General features: G+C 37.8%; 1 long non-coding RNA gene across 1 annotated transcript; it reads right to left on the bottom strand.

Moving 5' to 3' along the window:
- Positions 1–2,511: 2,511 nt before the first annotated feature.
- LOC118226426 lies at positions 2,512–22,450 on the bottom strand. The gene is made up of 3 exons (XR_004765040.1): positions 22,320–22,450; positions 21,757–21,838; positions 2,512–4,593 (listed from the first exon to the last, which is right to left on the bottom strand). It is a non-coding gene; the product is annotated as an uncharacterized LOC118226426 (long non-coding RNA).
- Positions 22,451–22,472: the final 22 nt, after the last annotated feature.

Raw genomic sequence — 22,472 nt, 5'->3', positions numbered from 1 at the left:
ATTTCTGTTTTATTTCATTACATGTACAGAACACAACAATGGCTGTAAATGCTTCTTAAGACAATCTAATTCTTCAGTCTTTTATTTTTTGGAACAATATGCATGTGAATCTTATCAGTTTCATATTTTATTGTCCACTCTTTCCCTCCAAATAAAGCATCCTTTTTCTATTAATGTTTATTTTTGTTTACTTCATCTTGGAGAAACTGCCATCCATATCAGAATGATACATGATACCATTTATGATACACTAGTTTTACATTCTATGAATGTAAATCTTATAAAACAATATTTTATTGTATTTGTTAATATATATCTGCTTTATATTTGAATATTTTACCAATATATTGATTTTAATCATAAATGTGACATCAAAGCATGTTCAGATTGTACATTTATACACCAAAAATAATTAAACATTTTTTTATTTTAATATTGCTATGATGACAGACCGCAGTCAGAACTAAGTGAACACATGAATAAGTGTGCTAATTATAAATACTGTGATCATCTGTGATAACCGGTGAAATGAAAACAACGAGATTCAATGTGACCAATGCTGCGAGGCTAAGTAAAAGCATGCTTGGCTGGACATGTAGGCCATGCATCAGGGCACGACAAACTCACATTTGATCATTCAGAGAATATTTTACCAGAGTCAAGTCATGTTTTTCTGCATATGACACAATATACAATTACACAAGGCAAAAACAATAAAGCATCTATCTGCCAGAAAAAGAAAAAAAAAAAAATATATATATATACACACACACACACACACACACACACACACACCTTTAGGTTACAAGACCAGCACCTTACCCATTATACTACACAGCTGCCCTATTTGGGCATTAATATGGAGTTGTACCCCCCTTTGCTGCTGTAACAGCCTCCACTCTTCTGGGAAGGCTTTCCAGTAGATTTTGGAACATGGCTGCAGGGATTAACTTCCATTCAGCCACAAGAACATTAGTGAGGTCGGGTGATATGGCCTGGCTCAAAGTTGGCTTCCCAACTGATCCCTAAGGTGTTGGATGGGGTTGAGGTCAGGGCTTTGTGCAAGCCAGTCAGGTTCTTTCACACCATTCTTGACAAAATCATTTCTATATAGACCTCACTGTGTGCCCGCGTGCATTGTCATGCAGAAACAGGAAAGGGCCTTCCCTAAACTGTTGGGTAAGCACAGAATTGTCTAGAATGAGATTGTATGGAGTGGGCTAGCATTAAAATTAACCTTCACTGGAATTAAGGAGCCTAACCCAAACCATGGAAAACAGCCCCAGACCAAGGAGTGTCCAAATACTTTTGGTCATATAGTGTATCTGCCCCATATGTGTGTGTATGTGTGTGTGCGTTATAAATGTAATATTTCTGGCAGACGCTTACATACACTATATGACCAAAGGTGTATACATACATACATGCAGACAGACAAAAATGGTTGAAACTCATGTGATGTCTGCACCATTTATATTCTAGAATAATATCTTTTTTTTTTTTAAAACATAAATTGTATCTGGTTAATTAAGTGGCTATTTCTTTGCAGAAAAAAAGGCAGTTTATAGTGTGTCAACAGTGTTGTCTTTTTCAGTAATTATTAATTCAGTTGTAGCCCTAATGAAGATCCAAACAAGAAATTGAGAGTTGCCAGGGGAATGCAAAGAAATTAACATTTGCTACAAAGATCGATTATCATTCTCTAAGTACTGCATGCTTGAAAGCAAATCACTGAATATGTAAACGGGACTGGGCTAAATATAGAATTCCTTCATCTTTAGGAATGAAAAACCTTTGGGATGTCATGGAGCAATCCTCAGTTTGGGATTATGAGTACTCTGGAACCCTTCCGCGGTGATCAGCCATTTTAGTGATTAGAGTGTTAAAGTCTCATTTAATAATCATGGTTAAGTAACCAACCTAATTTCGCTTGCCTTCGGTAAGCCATAAATAGGACGGATTACTCATTTTCTCAAGCACACTTTTCACTGTCACATCTATCTGCAAGCAGGTGCTCTAACACTGAACCAGTCATCTTAAAAGTAAAATACAAGAACAGTGACTTTCAGCTAAATCCATATTAAAGACAGAAAATTAAAATTTAAATTATATGATTTCACCAATTTCATGTTGAAAATAAGCTTTCTAAATGCTTGTTCAGGACATTCACATTTGCCTGGGTAGTATTATGCATGCCCTCTCTTTATTATTTCCCCCCCCCAAATATCTGCTGCATTTAACATGTATTTCTTCTTTGGGAATACTGGGAATATAATTAATTGTAGTATTTTTTCATCACTATTTACAGATTTCACACAGTAATGGGTGAATACCATTATTAGTGCTTTAAACCTGAAAATAATAAACATATTTATAATTTTCTTTTTTGTCCTGCCCTTTTAAAAAGCATATTCATATTCAGATATAACATTAAATCCTTTGCCCACATATGCATTCAAAACTTCCCTTAAAGTAAATTTAAAGGGTAATAAATACAATACAGCAAGTAAATGTCTTGTTAAACTGGTTTATTTCTGAAAACATATACAGTAGGTTACTTGAGGCACCTGTGTTATACATAGTGTTAGAACTGTTCATAAAAGAGGTCAACATCTGTCTGCTCTCTTCATTATGTGATTGAATCGATACTGAGAACAATACTGTCTAAGCTTGTAGTGTCACTTAGTGTCTTTTAAAGACAAAAAATGACAAGAAATAGCACTGCTGATGTTCTACTGTTTGGGATGGCCAGTAAGATGGATTTGACATGATGCCTCTTTGGCTGACTGAGATGCTCCACTCCTATAAAAACCTGCAGATAGAGTCTGGGCTCTATACGCTTTTCTTCCGCAACAGCTGACAAAGAGGCTTTGAAGATGACGAGGCGCTTCCTCTGTTGGGTGGTTACTCTTCCCCTAACGACTGTTTCCCATCACTGGCCACACAGCCCTACCTTCTAAACCGCTACTTTAACGGTTTTTAAACCACTTCCACCTTCTGCACTTCGTACACCGTGCTGTGCATTTGGATAGGGGCAGCATGCACAGCACAGCTGCCTAGCATAAGAGATAGTATCACACAGGAAAGATGATTGAAAGCTGTAAAGCTTACTGTGAAAAAGCATCCATTGAAACCATTGTGAAATCAACTACAGAAACAGATATGGCAATCATGGGAACTCTTCAACTGCCAGTAGGTTCATAAGGGCCATTATGCCAGCTCAGTCTGGTACAGAATTTCTGAGGACCTTTCCCTAAAAGATCATGAATATGTGGTGTACACAAGTTTTTAGATATGATGTTAGAACTTCCTTTTCATTGCTACTTACAAAACACGTCATAATGAGACAGTAAGTGATACTGATATGAAGCCCTGTATTTGCAGTAGTTGTCCATTATGTTACATGTGCAAACAGCTAAGATTTTTGTGATACAATGTATGAATGCTTGTGAGACATCATGTATCACCCACTGTAAATTGAGGATCTCAATCCATCTATTGGGGTGGCAAAGTAACTTATCTGTCATCGGTTGCTATAATCAGCAGGTGTGAACAAATCCTGGCAAGAAGAACAGGGATTGTTGTTCATGTACATGTATGTATATGTGTGTGTGTGTGTGTGTGTGTCAATTTCAACATCTTATTTTCATCCAGTTAAAACATGATAGACAGACGTAAAGCAAAAAACGAAATCAGAAAAGGCCATTGTAGTGTAAGAACTATGACAAAATATAATACATGGCACAGTAGTCCTAGCCATAGATTAAGAAATGCATCACTGTGGGGGAAAAAATACAGAGGCACCATTTCATGGTAGTTCAAAGGAGTGAGAGACTTTGCAACAATGCACTGTAGCACACTGCATTAATCAGCTAATCCACCACATGCATGGCGTTTCTGTACTGTGCTCTGTCATATTCCACTATTCATGAAGGGTATGTAAAGTGTGATAGTAAATCAATGCTTTCTTGACTTATCCATAAACCTTATACAATTACCTTGGCTCTTTCATTCTCTGATTTACAACTGCCTTTTTTTAATACTGCCTTCAATTGGTACTCACATATGTGAGCAGTCCCTGGCTGACTGCCATGAGGGACTAGTGCCCATATCCTACAAAATGGAGATGAATATTATTATCTTTTTTTTGTTGCAAAACTGCAAAATGAAATAATTAAGCAAAGTGTCATTTAGTTAGCAGAATTCAAACAATAGGGTAGAAAGCATAATGATAGCAAATCGTCACAGCATAATCAACTTACTGTAGAGTACATCATAACAACTTTAAACAGCGAAAGTGTCCCAGGATATTATCACGCATTTCCACATGCCACTTACAAACAGTCACAGAAGTAATTCTAAACAAATGTTCTTGGCATTGTCTCTGTCCTACCTCATGAGACCCATAAGGTCTGTTTCTGACTTCCTGTTTGAATGCCGCATATTTTAATTCCAGGCTCAGGCCCAGTGCTGTCTGTGGCTTGGTCTAGTACATAGAAAGTCCATTCTTCATTGCCAAGCATCTGTGAGGGTGTGGGATGCACTGCAAGGCCCGGTCTTTAGAACAGCTTGTTCTCCAGTCACTGTCATTTCCTGCCACAGGATATGGTACATTCAATTGGAATTGTTAATCGCCCGTCTCCATGTCTGACCCTTCAAAATACATTCTTACACAATAAATAAATAAATGCATTTTTATTTTCATGTACTGCTTATCTAAACATTTGTGAAATCACATTTGCAGTCATGCAAAGAAGTGTTAAGAAGGAACAGGTACTCTCATGAGGTAGGTGTCAATGCTGACAGAAATATTTTTTTGTCCTGAGCCAAATTTGGCTGGCATGAAAACAATGGAATATTTAGGTGTGTGACAATCTAATAAAACTTCCATGGAAACAGGATGTTCCAGTCATTTAGTTTGCTGAAGAGTCATTTTGTCATTTTTCTAGTTCAATGAAATGACACGCATGTGTTTGCAGGCCCTAGCATCCTAAACATTCACTGAATCACCCATGACTTTCTGAATCATCACAACCAACAGAAAGGCTATTCACAGCAGCTCATCAGAAACATCTGTAAATGTGCACAAAAATGATCAGGGCCAAAAACACACTAAAACTGAAATAATGATATACCTGTTTAAGGTGCTTAAATTCAGACCCCTATGATTTTAAACCCTAGCTTTGCTGATGGTGGCTTTGGCCTGCCAAAATGCTGTTAGTCAGACTTCTGTAGCTGGTTGACCTCAGTTGCTCAAGTTTATTAGGATCGCAAATTCTACCAGGATTATTACACAAAAAGCAGCTCTGGCCAGAAATGGCAATTGGTGGGGGTAGTAACAAATTGCATCAAAATGTGCCATCTCATTTTCCCCCAGTAATTTAATCCTAATATCCCTCTCGGATTTAGAGCATCAGCTCTTTCAATTTACCACACAAAAGAACCCCTGGTGTCCGATAAATATTAGCCCCGCTTTCTCATACCAAGTTTGTAACCAGGTACTAAATCTCCACGCTAAATCTTGCTTCCCTGCTTTATCAAGTAGTAATACCAGAATTCCACAGAATGGTTCTGCACTTAAGATTCTTCCCGAATAACCACAAGAACAACATGCATTCTTCAGCACTTGAACTGTAGGTGCTTTTAAAACTGTGAGCTCAATTGCTCTGCTGTCCCTTCTATAAAATCATTTTTAAAAGAATGAAATTTATTAGACTACTCACAGCCAAAGAATGTAGTGAAAGTGGAATCTAAAAGTAGAAAAGTAGAATATAGTTCTACTGGCATTTCAGTTTAGTTTTGGTCATTGTGTTAATCTTACTCATTATGCCAAGATCTCTCATAGTTTGTGTAACACAGAAGTGAAATTATGGATGGCAGAACCCAAATGAATACAGCCTGTATGTTTCTAACAAATGAAGATTAAATTACATTTCTTTGATGTGAAAGATCAATAATGCCTCCCATATAGTCTAATATCTACAGTATTCAGCAGGGCTCTAAATACATTTAACTTTTGCATTGCTAAATGAGATTTGCTGTGCACTCCCTGTTTTTGTGTGTAGATGATATTTACTTCCAAATGCTGCACAAGTGGTATGGACCAAACATACAATATCCTGCAATTTAACAGAACAGATATCCTCTCTCTCACGGTCCATACATTTCCTGCATTTCCTTTTTCAAACTCATCTATTGCACTGTCCACCATCCATACACCACACTGCCCACCATTCCTTCACTACACTGTCCATTATTAATACACTACACTGTTTATCATTCATTCACTACACTGTCCACCATCCATACACTACACTGTCCACCATTCCTTCACTACACTGTCCATTATTAATGCACTACACTGTTTATCATTCATACACTACACTGTTTATCATTCATACACTACACTGTCCACCATTCATACACTACACTGTCCACCATCCATACACTACACTGTCCACCATCCATATACTACTGTCCACCATTCCTTCACTACACTGTCCATTATTAATGCACTACACTGTTTATCATTCACACACTACACTGTCCACCATTCATACACTACTGTCCACCATTCATACACTACACTGTTTATCATTCATACACTACACTGTCCACCATTCATACACTACAATGTCCATTATTAATACACTACACTGTTTATCATTCATACACTACGCTGTTTATCATTCATACACTACACTGTTTATCATTCATACACTACACTGTCCACCATTTATACACTACACTGTCCAACATTTATACACTACACTGTCCACCATTAATGCACTACACTGTTTATCATTCACACACTACACTGTCCACCATTCATACACTACTGTCCACCATTCATACACTACACTGTTTATCATTCATACACTACACTGTCCACCATTCATACACTACCATGTCCATTATTAATACACTACACTGTCCACCATTTATACACTACGCTGTTTATCATTCATACACTACACTGTCCACCATTAATGCACTACACTGTTTATCATTCATACACTACACTGTCCACCATTAATGCACTACACTGTCCACCATTCATATGCTGCACTGTTTATCATTCATACATTGTACTGTTCATCAGTCATACACAAGGTAGAGCAGACTGGCATCCCATCCCATAACACCTTTTATATAGTTAATCTCATGGCTATTCAAATTAAAATATAAAATATATAACAAGGTTTATGATTATACTTCATCTTGCTTTCCCAGAAATCTCAATAATGATAAACAATAACCCAGCAGTACCTATATTCCACGTACAGTAACTACCTAACTGTCGGTAGCTTTCCGAATAATGTGATTATATCTGATAGGTAAATGAATTCCACAACATTTAATCTTAATATTGTAATCACAGTTTAGGTGCTGCACTGGGCTACCACTGCACCAGAAGTAAATTTGACACTGTGTACTGTAGGCACTGAAACTGCAAATAATTTATGCCTGACATTCTGAACCTGATTGAGTGACAAGGGCTGATTCAGAAATCTATGCAGCTCTTTTCTGATTTCTTCAACAGTTATTTGTTGTATGACACTCTAGAAGCAGTAAAGTCCTGGCAGACACAGTGCGTTCACTCTGAACCAAAAAGAAATCAAACCTGGTCCAAATAAATAACAGCAGAGAAGCTGCAAGGTCAGCCTGGGAGAACAAATTCACAAGACAGATATAATAAAACCTGTTTGACTTAGGGCTTGTTTGTCCATGTGTGCCAATGTCTTATTGCGTTCAAAGATCGCAAAGATCTTTTAGCGTTTGGCCTGTTATTCCTTGTTGGTTCAGGAGAGCACACACAAGTATGTGCTTTCCTGTGCGGCATTGAATATCAGCTGCTGTTTCTTAGCATACTGCAGTTCACAAGTCAGGCTCACACCGACGTGAGTCAGAGGAAGACACTTCATGCGCTTCTCGACAAACAAACTTACAGATGCCTACCCAGCCCTCAGTGATATCCTTCCAACGTGTCTGTCGCACAATCAGCATGGGCACAGTCTAGATTCTGTACCAGACCGTGGGGCCCATGCATGCACCGGAATAGGGCCTTAATAGGATGAACCACCCAGCAGCCCCTTTTTGTAGGTATTTTATTGAAGGGTTTTATGTGGAATTGCATTTTAAAGAGGGAGTTTTTATTAAATTTTATTAAATATATTTAAGCACAAATCCAAACTAGTTATCCTGTGAATGAATAATTATTATTTGCCTGAATTTAAGATGTCCAATAACTAAGTTTACAGTAATATCTCAGATTGAGCTCTCCCTGCTTTGCAAGTTTAATCTTCAGAACATAAGGCGTACGATCTGTTTCCTGTATCTGTCAAGGACTCACATTCTCAGCAGTCCACACTGGCTCTCAGTCTTATCTGTACTTTACAGTTCTTTCCTTGTAGAACAGTCACAGTGACGGCACAGATCCTTTGAAATATGTGACACTTCAGACTTAACTTCACTGTCGCTGCAGAAGAAAACATCAAACACTAAGCCATTCCTGCAACTGCCTGCAAAGTTGAGATATTAGAATTCACTTTTGGCCGATTCTTGCGATCTTTCAGCTTTTTTAGCTCCATGCCATGGTGGAGCAGATTTTGAAATGTCCCAAGTCAGGGCTTTTTGAATTGCCAAGTTAGCAACGAATTCCTTCTGAAAAGGTGATATTTTCTTCATGTGTCAGGCTGTGATTTGTCCATGAGGCTGAAACAGAATATTTTTTCTTTAGGGAATACAGGTCTGGTTTTCTATGGATGTATACATTGCTTTGTGGAATATATTCATGGTTTCAACACAAAAACACATTTTATCACATGAAATATTTTCTATTCATTTTGCATTAAATAATACAGGTATGCTGGCAGTATTGGAAAATACAGAAAAATGAAAAAGAATGTACTGGACCCTTAAAATGATCACATTTCATATTTCAGAAATATTGCACATTATAAAAATACGTTGTCAATATAATAAATTAGTCACAAGTCATCCTTTGCAGTGAGCTGAGCATATTTAGCAGCATGGATAAAGTCTAACATGCACTGCTCCAAGCAATGATTTACACTGAGCTCCCTTGGCTGCTCAATTAATATACAACAATTTCCAAATTCAAGAAATAAATTATTGGCTCGTCTGACTTGTACCATGTTCACTCCTCATGTCATGTCCACCCGAATGCATCTGCGCAGCTAACTGCTTCATTTGAAAGGGAAGGGCAATTAAAATTGACTGTCATTTTAAAAGCATTTAATTTAAGAAAGCGGTTAGAAATCACAAAACTGATTACTGATGATTTCTGATGATATATCAATGCTCATATATCATCATGTGCACTTATGATATTCAAATAAGATTCTCAACATTACCAAGGGTTATCTCAATGTCATTTTCTTAGGATGTCATTATTACTAAATGATTTTCTCAAGATGAACAGATAGGCAAGTCCCACATACAGTCCCACATACAGTAGCTACAAGGTTGTCACCCTCCACAAGAATATGTGGAGGGGATGAGAGGGAGGTACAGGTCACAAGGGCAAATAAGATTGTTGAACAACTACTGTTGGATTTTTGTTAAATTAATAAAATAATTGTTCACAAAAAACAAAAATTATCTAGCTGACTAACTTTTATGTTGCAGTGTGCCAGTTAGCTACTGTCAGCTGGCTGACATTCATCGCGCTAGTTAGATAAATGTTCATTTTATTTAACAAAGGTATTATCAGTGTCACTTTATTTATGCACTCCATGAACTAGGAAAATATTAGTAATACACTACTTGTTGCTACCATGCTTGTTTCTCTAGTCATACAAAGGCAGGCCAACATTAGTCATACATAGGCAGGCCAACAATGGTATGAATACAAAGTATTTAGATGCACTTTATGGAAAAGCTTTAAACTAGTGTGTACTGTGAAGGCCTACACACTGACCAGGCTGAACTTTAGTGGTGTGTTTTCATTAACTTAAATAGTGAAGTAAAGCTGCTGTCTGATTGGTCAGCTTGGTTACCATCAGCAGCTGGGGCACATAAATAGAAATGGTATTCTGTCTACAGCACTCTTGCGCTGCATCATTGTTACACTTACAACTACATAGGTCACACCAGGACAATTATTTACATTACATTATGGGAAAGGGTTGTGTGGGGTTGCAGGGCAGAGAGGTCTGGCATAAAAGATTTAAAGGTAGACTGAAGGAAAGCTGGTAGAAAGGTTTTAAACTTGATGCGAGCTGTAACAGGCAGCCAGTGAAGTGAGATGAGGGAGGGTGTTATGTCAGAATGCTCTGGAAGGTTGTAGACAAGTCATGCAGCTGCTTTCTGGAGTAGCTGCAGTGGAATTGGTGGCACATGCAAGGGGTCCAGCAAGGACAGAACTCTAATACTGCAGACATAGGTGATGTTGTTGGTGGTGACATAAGTGGGTGGTGAGGAAAGATAGGATTCTATGGCTGTTGTATATGAGTCAGGCCCAACTCATGGCCTCTAAATGAAAGGAAAAGGAGAACTGGTTACTTAATAGACCTTTGGGCTTTTATGCTGTTGAAGTGCTCTGAGTGAGCTCTCAAGGCATCCTGCTTGAACGTGAGATCTTTCAGTACGGATGACTTGGAGGAATTCTAATAATTGTGCTCAAACAAGAGCTCCCACCATTCATTTCCAGGTTGCACTGCTTATGGTTTGTCTGTCCCCTTTTGACAAAAAGTTACAATTCTGAGCCCTGGTTAGAACATTACTTAACATAAATTGTTATTTCTTAATATCATTCCCTAAGGGGTGGATGGTGTTGCCGCACCATCTGCAGTCTCTAAGCTGGTTACCAGGAGACAAGCAGGGAAACACTAACATCTATTTTATCACACATTGCTTAGCTAACTATCTGGGGTTAAGGTCATGCAAGGAAAAAAGGAAACAAATATCAACAAGAACCTTTTCATTAATTTGATACCCAACAGTGACTCAAGCCAATGAGCCAACAAGCTCTAAATGTCAAAATCCTTGGTTAATCAACTAATGAAGCATAGATATTCACAGCCACTGAAAACATATTTTTATGTCAGAATGTTAAGGTGTGTGCCTATGTTGAAATAAAAACTGCTAACACTGAAATCTAATTATTGTATGTATATTCATGATCTTGATTTAGTCATGCAATGATAATACTAACATCTTGAGATGATTGTTTGGTCAATGACTAAAATGAGTGGTCTCAATCACCCATAAATCCTAACTCACCACATTTCAACAAATCATTTCAATAATTATAGATATCGCTGTCTTTTTAAGTAGATTTCTTTTTAGAAATCATTTTCCATGATGTTATTTGAAGAAAGGCTAATCCTAGTCAGAAAATATTGAATCAATATATAAAACTATGGGGTGATAAATCAGATATTATCTTCACATTAATATCACATATTGCAATTCAAAGTCAAATTCACAGACCGCAGGTTTTGAACTGTACCATTTTCAGCAACTAGGCCAGTATGTTTACAAAGAGTACTTTGCCTCCTTTCCATTGGCCCTGGCTCCACGACACTTCCATCAGCATAAGTGTGTGCTGAGTAGTGGCACGCTTGTAATGTAGTGTCATGTGCAGCTGAGAGTGAGCGCAGAGCTCAGGCACTGTCAGGCTCACTGATCTGGCTGCTCGGCATCACTCAGATCATCCACTCAAACTGCATGGCAGCTCAGAACAGCTCTATGTCAGGAAACTCTGCAATGCGCTGCTCACTCAGAGCTGTAAATTACATTCAATTTAATTATCCTGAGCACCTTCGGTGAGCCTGAGTGTTCAGCTAATATGCTGAAAGTCATCTATCTGTTCCTGCAGCAGGTGGTCTCAGGAGTTAAGGCACTTCCAGGGTGTCATGAGTTCAATTAGCTTCAAGAATCGTGAGATTAGGTGATGCAGCACATTCTAAAATAATAAACCTGCTTACCAACAGGTAACATAGCAAATACAATTTCCACAATAATGGTAAACACAACATAGAGTATATACAGTATGTAAAATATATCTATATGAGCAACAGACCTGTGAACTTAATATCAAAATGAAGTGGTCTTAATAATAAAGGCCTTGAAAAATATACAAATGACCACTGTTCTATTTAAAAGATATGGAATTAAAAGAGAATAGGAAGCAAATTCTGAACCTTCTCCCCTTAAAACATGAGGGGCAACGTAACACAATGATTAAGGAGCTTCTTTACAGCTCTTACACTGCAAGATAGCCTACTAAATAAGAGTATCTGCTAAATATAAAAAGTTACTATAGTGAAGCAAGAAGAAAATTAATATTTTACATAATTTACAAATGTGCCTACATGTACAACTTGTCTAATGTAATTGGATGAATGACGCAACCATCAGAATAGCAAAGGAAAGTGTTTATAATATCCAGTCATTTGGAAATGCTAATTTCACCTAGTTAATTTAATCCAGTCAGTGCAAGAACCCGAGTTATCCAGCACATTCTGCTCAAACAATATGCCGTACACAGTCAGTGAACAGAATTCCCAGCATGTCAAGGCAAGAATGGTAAGTTATAAGCAAACTGCAAAAGATTATTGCTAGCTAAAGCATCTCTGTAGTTAACTGTTTTGCACCTTTTTCTTTTAGCTTGCTAGCTACATAGCTGAAGCTTTCTCACTTGCTGCATTGCTAACTTGGTAGCCAATCATGTTTAGATTTCATCAGAAGAATTATTACACACAGATACAAGTAAAACCGTACTCAATAAATATTTCTTGCATTGGAAAACTGCTGGGGATGTAAATATCAGATTGACATGGATCTCTATGCCTTACTTCACATCATCACGACCTAAAGTCGTGATAAACACAGCCATGCTATTTTAGCCATTGGAAAAGAAGCATCTGGACAAAATTCTGTTTTTTTATTATTTTTATTTGTTTTGCTGTCCCACAATTCCAGAATTTCCCCCCAGGCTTTCAGAGTTTAACAATCTAGTTGCTTTAGGTTTTGAGTATTCGGCTTATTGTTTTAATATTCATGAAATTGAATAATTAAGTGGCATGCTGTTTATGTGAAAGCAGGATTCAGACAGGGTGGAGGTAGCTGTTGCAAGGTCATCCAGCTAGGGAACACAGGTGCAGTACAGCAATTGAACAGCATAGTTTGAAGTGAAATATGGCATTATTTGCAAATGCACAATATGACCAGGAGTATTCCTGATTTCCTGATTGCATTAGTCTATATTTGTAAACTGAACAACATATATTCTGAGTTATTTTCCAAACAGGATAGCATTTGTCAACAGTCCAAGTGATTGCTGTTGTTTTTTTAAACACGTGCAATCAGGCAAAGCTGAGGCAGACAGGGAGAGGATGGAGGGGACAGCTCTTGCAGAGTCCAGTGTGGAAAACACAGCAGGTGCGGCTGCCAGACAACGCCGCTGAGCACAACAGAGTTGTAAAAAGTAAACGGGATATTATGTGAAAATTGGTATTCCATTTACACTGTATTATCAGGAATACAATTGAAGCAGAACACAATCTATGTGAAGCTGATGTTTTGATATCAGCGAGGTAGAACATGGCAACACAATACCTGTGCAGCGGACTGCAGTATGGAGCGGCACACAGACAGTATGGGACTGGCTATCACGCCAGAGAATTTCATTTCTATTTCCTTTCACTGATTGGGCGATCTGGTTGCCGTGCTGCGGCTGCATGCAATGACTGCTTTATTATTTGGTGTGTCAATTAGACAAATGTTGGGGCCGCTCTAATATAAATTCCCGGGTCTGATTTTTATTCCCAATCCGCCCCTGAATACTGCTCCCTACCAGAAAATTCCTAAGGTCATCTGTCCGTGAGCTGAAGCTGAAGTGTAATTGGGCCATGTAGCAAGACAATGATCCAAAACACAAAAGAAAGTGCTCATCTGCGTGGCTAAAAAGAAACAAAATAAAAGTTTTTGAGTGGCCTAGTTAAAGTCCTGACTTGAACCCAAAAAGAGATGCTGTGGAACGACCTGAGCAGTTAATGCTCAAAAACCTTGTCTGAATTAAAGCATTTCTGCAAAGAAGGCTAAAATTCCTCCACAGCAAGATGAAACACAGATACCAAATTATTGGAAGCATTTGGTTGCAGTAATTGCTGTTAAAGGTGGTGCAACCATTTATTAAGTTTAAGGGGGCAATTACTTTTTCACATGGGTAATAGTGACGTTTGATAATTTTTTTCATTACATAAATGAAATAACAATTTTTAAAATGTGTTTTGTGTTTACTCTGATTCCCTTTGTTTAATATTCCATTTTGTCTAAAGATCTGGATCCATTCAGTGTGACAAATATGCAATAATATAATAATAGAAGTCAGGCAAATACTTTTCATGGCATTGTATTTTTGTTTTTTGGTTTAGTCTTTTAGTTTAGTATTTTAAGGCCTGCACTTCAATGGCATGACAGATTTCACCAACTGTATAATGATATTTACTGTGAAGAAACTTTAAAAGATAATGCCAAAATTTAGCATTGTTTATGCTGCATTGTTTTTGTTTATGCTGCATTGTTTGTATAAAAAAGGGTGGGGAAAGGTGAGCCTTCATGATAGCACTTCGGAAAACCTCAGTGTCACAATTCTACTCATGATGTGCTCGTCGTTGGGTACACCAGAGTGACAGAAAATAATTTATAGGCCATATGCATTCGATTTCAGTTAGTACAAAACCTTTTTGTGATAATGTCCTAAAGGAATGATTTCCGTTAAACACATGATCATGGTCCACACCGCAATCCTAAAACTCAGTTCCTCCTCACGTCCTCAGGGCCTCAAGTGAGTCACGACCCAACAGAACTCGACTCAGCGAAGGCCAGGGGAGGTAAGAGAGAAAGACGTTTTGTTTTTTCCAGAGACGAAGCTGTCAGAACGAATTCCTGGAGCGGCACATGCATGACAGAGCTGGGCTCCCAGATCAGACTGGGCCTGTGGGGGAGGAGCTTCCGCGCGGCGTAACAGAGAGGCCTCCTAGCACTGACAGGTGAGGCCCTCCCTGCAGCTGAGGCTTCACACGGCTGACCTGGATACCGCCCTCCCTCCCCACACTTCGCCCTCACGCCAAACCTCTCCGCGTCAATGTAGGTCACGTATACAATATGGTTCACTTGACTAATCTGCCTCCTAATAAGGCTCCACGTGCTGATTTTGAGCTTCTCTGCTCATCTCATTTTGTATTACATACTAGATTTGTACAAGAAATCATAAAACAATATTTGATGGTTCCATGTGTTCTTCTATGTTACAAGAATTACTTCATGAAGACTCCTCTAAATTAAGATAAAGAATACAATTTGAGATTAATACTGACACGGACTAAACACCACACTATTTCACGGGCCAGATTATGTGGATTGATATGCAAGCCGGATCAACATTCAAGTAAGGCCTTATTTGGCCCGGAGGCCTTGAGTTTGACACATGCGACGTAGTATGCTGATGAACACTAACCCTTGTGTGACTCAGAAGTGCAGTTAACAACATGAATAGTTGCTATAGCAGACAAGTGGTGTGAAGTACATTCATTATTCCATTCAAGCTTATTAGCTACATGTTCCAATTCCTTTACAATAGCAGTAAGTGGTGGATTATTCTTCTTCAACAACAATATCCTTAATCAATGAGAGAGAAAACAAGATTGGCGACATTTCTCTATTGCTTATATTGCTTACACCCATATGGCAGCATAACTCCCACAATCACCTGAAATGAGAGATTTCTGGTCTTTGTATACACAGGGGAAACAGTTGCATGTGTAATATGTATGAACAAAAACACAAACCAGAGGGTGCAGCTTGTTACTACAGTTTTAGTATGTAACAGGTGTACGTATGAACCTTTGTGCAATGGAACAAACTTGGGCTTCAGTTTTTACCTCAGTAATTCATCTCCAGCTAAATGCTTGACCTTGAGAACACCATGCCAGAATGTGCCAATGAAAGCACAGGAAAGATAAGTGTTTCTTGTTTTCAACCTGGGATTGTTTTATGCCTTCGAATTTCAGTGGTCTGAATTTACTGATAGAAGAAAAAGAAAAATTGAAGGGAGAGGGTGGGGTAAAAATGACACCTATTTTCACTGATAAACATTAGCTTTGCTTTTATACATGTTGTAAAACAAAAAGCATTAATTTCAGTAGTGTGAATACTAAGTACATAGTATTAACAAATGACACTTGAACAGTCTCCTATTTAATTATGAAATGCGATAAAAATCCTATGCCCACTGTATGCCTGGGTGAAGTAATACAGGTGAGGAAGATGCATGCCAGAATCACAGGTAATATATTAGAGGTCAACGAGCTACAGAACATAGTGGAATTTATATTTATCTTTTACTTCTATTAAAAAAAAATTCACTATTATAATTAACAAGATAAATACAATTTACAATTTCTGATCACATTTTTCATGTTTCCTACCTTATATAAGAGAACTGAGGAAACTAAGTGGCAATATATCCATCTATAAACTCAAATGCACAAGCAACAGAAAAGTAAACCATAATGTCTAGCGTATGTGCAGAGGAAACAAACAAGTTTGTGTTCTCCAGAAGATCTACTCCACAGAAAGGGATTACATAGGTCCTCCATGGAATGTGGACCTCGGTTCGCAACCCACTATACAGCATCCGACTTGGCATGCAGTCTTGCGTCCCTCTGTGCGCTATCTTTAATGTGAGTTTATGTAAATGATTCTTCTGAAGGTGTGTGAACACCCATGTGGATATTATCATTGCCCCTCAGCTGAACCCCAAGGCCTGCCAGATCCTGAGTGCTTTAGGATGCAATCTGTCTTTATCAGAACTGCAGGGCCATACCCTGTCCTACTGGCGCTGGGCATCGGCAGATGCCACATCAGTCCCTGGTGTAGCGCTTGGATCAGACCTGTAGCAGCTAAAGCTTCGCAGGGCAGTCCTGCTAACAGTAGGCAGCCATCCACACTGACCAAGCTTCTGGATTGGCCTGAATTCACGTCACAACAGATGGAGCCATGGAGAGCCCATTATGGTTGGTCTCCAAGGATGCCTGGTGCACTTTGCGCTCTGATGCCTCGGTGGCCCTCTGTGTTGATCAATCTGTTTAAATCAGAGCCAATGGGGAACAGGCCTACAGTAAAAATGCCACTAGATTTCTAATGCGCTGTAAAAATGTATTTTGGGCAGAGATTCAGTAAGATGTGTTTTTAAAAATAACAGATGCCTCCTTTTTCCATGAACATTATTCTGCTTTACTGTATAATGCATACAATGATATAATACACAGTACAATGGTATATGATATGTGGGCGGTGCTCTTTAGTTCAGTTTGGCACCATTGTCACATGTTCTGTTAATGCCCTTTAAAAGTTCAATGTTCCAGTATTCAACACTTACAGTAAGTCAGACCTCTGCTTACATAAATAACAGCTCCGTACTCTTCCTTTCCACAATGTTTATTCTTATCTTTCCCATTTCCCATTTTCTCTGTGGCTCTTCTTTTCTCCCCACATTGCCCCGGCAAATATTAGAACACACAGATGCTTACAGTATACAAGTCAGCCCAGAATGCCAGCTGGAAAAGCAGAGAGGTCAGCCCTATGAATATCTTATCAAAGTTGAAGTTAAAAGAGATCAGCTTAGCTTCGCACAAATGTGAGGGGGCAATACTCCATAAAAACTGCCGAAGTATTTAATAATGCCTGCTGTGCGAGACTGATTATAATTTCCCAATGTAAAGCAAAAAGGAGAAAGAAATGGCCAATTTCTTTCCTCTAACATGTTACCATAGAAGTTGACAATAGGAAATCAGACATACTATGCTCTCTCTCTGTCTCTCTCTCACTCACACACACATGCACGTACAGACACACACACCTTAAATGTTTAAACAAGTAATACCAAACTATGTACAAGTACTTGAAGTACATGCAGTATTCAATTGTTAACCTTAAAAATAGCCAGTAATCTTTAAATATTTAAAGATTCAACAAATATTCATCAATATATTTTCTCATATTGAGTCTGTCAATTTTAACATTTTAACAAGTCCTACTCTTCACTACAAATTACATAATAGCAATATGCACTCAAAATCCCCACACTGAATATAATAATGTACAAAGAAAATGTTAGCCAAGTGTCAGTTGTCAAAGTCTTGATTCTTTTTTATTGTACAGTACACTACTTTAGTTTGCCATAACACCTGCTGGAAGAAGACTGTTGGAGATTGTTAATGATAGCAAATCTTCTACACAACTGAGGGAAAACAGGAAGATGACAGTTATGTAGCCTAAAAACCTCCAACTGTATTGTGAGTACCTAGGATAAACCACAAACACCTCTTAAATTAGTTTTGTCAGGTTATATCCCCGAAGCCATGCAATCCAGTGTGAACTTTATTTGTGATATCTTAATAAAAGCATTATTTAGCATGGACATGATTTACTGCAGTTACCACGTTGCAAATAGTAACTTAAAACTACGATTAAAAATTAATTTTTTGTTTGTTTGTTTTGTGTGCTAGTAGATGCACGGCTCTCCGTTCACATGAGACGAGGTTTCTGCAGGCTCAATCAGCTCACCAGTGACAAGTACTGGAATGAAACAGCTTGAAAGGCTTAAGTCTTGAAAGGAAGTGTGCAGATAGATTCTGGTAAATGTTGATGTCACACATTCATTTATAGCAAAGTAAGACAAACCTGACCAGCAGCAATTCTGTCATCAGTAACTGATAGAAAGGAAAATTTCACATGAAACAGAAAGCTGAGAGTATAGACCAGAAGATCCATGCTGTCTTTGCTTAAAATTGCCACAGCAAAATGTTTTACCAAAGAACTCACAAATTAAATACCATATAAAATTTTGTATTATGATGAGGACCACAGAAAACCCTTATGGTAGCTTGCGTCTAATGAAAGCATTCTTCCAGGAAATTCTTCTGAGGTTGAAAGAGGAAACATGAGTCAATATAACCCCTTTAAAGCAATCCGAATTATGCCATAGAGAGCGAAAAAGTGTCACAAAAATCAGAAAACAACTGCACAGCCCACATGGTGCATCGTGGCAGCAGTCAAGTGAATAACAATACAAGAGAAAGCTTTACAGAATATTGATTTGATGCTGCTTTCAAGCAGTGGAAGATCTGGAGTCTGAATTATCCATGCTCTATTTCCTCCATATCTTGGATATTGCCGCAATTCAATTTATGCTTGAGAAATATGTTAATCTCTCTTTACATGGACATTTCATGAATTGTTCCAGTTTCTAAAACCAGTCACACACTGTTGACCAAAATACAAACATGCAGAAACACTGCATGTTTGTACTTTGCATTCAAGTTGTAAACCAGTATAGATATTACAGTCACACAATTAGTCTCCTCACATAAATTTATTTATCTTAGTATTTGGTCTATAAAATACTTTGACTGGGCGGCTTTTGTAATATATGTAAGAAATACCACTGAACAGAATGCATTATCTGATCTATTAATAGACTCCAGATACGTTATATAGCACCAAACCTTTATGATATCCTCTTACAACCATCAAAATAGTATTAATCTAGCATTATCACAATACAATCTGAAGCCGCAACACTATCTAATGTACACATGCCAATACATTCTATTTTTTGTGAAACTGAAAATCTAAATGTAGCTGGCCGTGTAACCCACCTTATGCTAATGCTACATTTCTGAAAATATATTGAAATATTTATTTAAATATATTTCCCACAAAATTGGAGATTTCAATATCACAGAGTAATTGGTTAACAGTAAAAAAAAACCTTCAAGACTTCCTTTGCTAACTGTAATGAGCTTTCACCAACAACAGTGTTGGCCAGCTGAGTGGTGTAGCACTGGTAGCCTCATCATTTTTTGATGCAGATATAAAAACAGGCTGGAAAGATATTCCAAGCACTCAGATTGCCATACAAAAAAGCCAAGGGATTTTTTAACCCTTTCATTCATTTACCCAAGGTTACACCTCGTTGATGTTTTTTTCTAAATTCATGGTAATATTTTTTGCCATGTTTCATGCCTAGTTATTCTTAATTCTGCAACTTTATTTTGGTTGTTTTTTTTTCCAGAGGGGGAAGATCAGGAATACATTATTTGTGGTTTCCTGTACTATAGGTAGTGAGTAAAATTTGTGGGGAGGCAAATCACCCTCTTTTCTTGTTGGCAAAATACATATTTGTTTCAATTGCACCTTCAATCCAAGGCACACAAATGAAGCTATGGCATGATTCCAATGGAACAGCATTCAGCATGTAAGGAAAAATCTCTTACAAGCCTGCTAGCTTTCTTGACCCTGCAAACTGGCTTTGATTGACATAGCGCTATTGTACAGTGTACACTATAAAAACAAATATGGGTTTCACAGCGAAAATTCTATTTAAATTGGGAATATTACATTAGAAATACAACTGAAAGGGGCTGAGCGGCATGCAATCTTTAGAAATGTCATTTCAATATTCATATTTTTAAATAATTTTATACTGTATTATATATAATTTCTTCTTTATTGTTGAGAGAAACATAACTCAAGTAGCCAGCTACAAAATCCCATACTTCAGGCCCATCTGCCTTGGCTAACTGCTATTATCTAGCAAGCTGACAATTTAAGGTGTTGAAATTAACGTTAAAGGAATAAATACATGAAAACTAGCAACTGTAGGTCATTTTAACATCTAGGAGACAAGTTAACAGTTGTGAATGAGCTCAGTCAATTGCAGTTGCTATTTTTCAATAAAAATGAGACTGTAACTGAAAGGAAAATGTATCTAGGCACTCCAAACAAAAACATGTTGGAATACCTTTTGCTCTCTTCACTACAGGTCTGCTGTAGTTACTAACACATTATTATTGCTCAGTATCAACCAGGCAGCCATTTTTAATGGAAAGTGATATTATTCACGCCAAAGTAACACTTTAGGGAACAACTATTGACAGCTTAGAGCTGTACTTACTGTACCTTCTCTAACATTACTTTTCATTATGAAAATGACTGTGAAATAATTATGAAGCCAATACACAGCACATTAATGTCATTTATCAAGAGACAGCTAAGTGAACAACAAGGCTGATGACAATGTTAAAAGTCAGGCAATTGATAATTCTTCTAAGTGTCTTCAGATTCTGAGTAGTCAACTCAGTTGGAAAATCAGGAGGTGATTGATCAAGGAGTCACAAAGGACAAGGGATGGGGTGACTAAACTAATTTCAGACCCAGGTGACTAACAATATATTAGATAATAAAATAACCCAGCATAATTAGAGGAACGGATACTTGTGAACATTCTTAATCACAGTTGACAAAGAAAAATAAAAAGGTTATGTGCTACTGCTGGACCTATCAAGTAGGCCTACTGATGACAAAGAACTCTTGTCTCACTACACACAAAAAAGAAGACAAAAATCATTATGAAATCGTCCTGCTTCTGTGAGTAGCAGGCTGTCACTCTTTGATTCTTTCAAATTTTCTGAATGATACCCTTACAATTGTGTGTGCATTTTGCACATGATAATGTTAACGACTGAAACATCTCTATGATAGGTACAACATACATTTCTGAACATAACTACATAAGAGAATTACCTTGCCTTGATGGGTGCACTCGTGCATTCATGTTCAATTAAGGTTTTAGGCTTACTGACAAACTGAGGTGATGTTATTAGGTACCTGGTTAATTCTCTCTTCATTAAATGTCAGCTAACTTGGCTACCGTCTTACCTTGGTTTGTTAAATTAGCCCGTGTTGTCCGCCCTAAATGTAAGCCACATCAGTGCATGTCTGAGAATGTACCGCTCAGCCTCTGAAAAGGATGTGAAAATCAAGACAATGAAAAGCCCAGTTAGTGCTGGGAACTACAGTTGATTTGAGAGCAGGCTACTCAAATGATATGTGGTGAATATAAGGAAACCAGACTGATTAATGGTGGTGTAACACTGTAATGGAAATACTGTAATTGGTAGGGTAGCTAACAATAAACAACACCTTGATAAATCTAATTCGATGTCGCTTTGGATAAGAGCACGTAGAACTAACAAAAATGTAAACATGTCAATTCTCAAAAAAAGAAGAAAAGTTTTAAATAAAATAAATCAATTTACGTTGCGTGTTGGTAGCGGGTATCAAAAAAGAACGCGCACGCTCTGTTGCCTCACCATAATAGCATACCCACCTTTTGCTAAATCATAGATACTATGTAGCTACCTCCTGAAAGTCTCTCATTTCTAGCTATAATTCGAACATGGTGAAATATCATTATTGTTCTGGAACAGAATTAGGCTCACCCCTCTCTAACATCCGTCCTAAAATGACTTCAGCGGGGTTTTTTTTCCTCGCAAAAATGTGCACTTTGCCTACTCACATTCTTACACAGAAATCAGTTTGGCTGCAAGGAGGAGCCTCGCTTCCACCGTTCTCATCCTACTCCAATAGAGTGC

Source organism: Anguilla anguilla, chromosome 4 (assembly GCF_013347855.1).
Source record: "Anguilla anguilla isolate fAngAng1 chromosome 4, fAngAng1.pri, whole genome shotgun sequence".
NCBI classification, from domain to species: Eukaryota; Metazoa; Chordata; class Actinopteri; order Anguilliformes; family Anguillidae; genus Anguilla; species Anguilla anguilla.
Note: the sequence above shows the minus strand (reverse complement) of the source record. Positions and strands in the feature narration are given on the sequence as shown.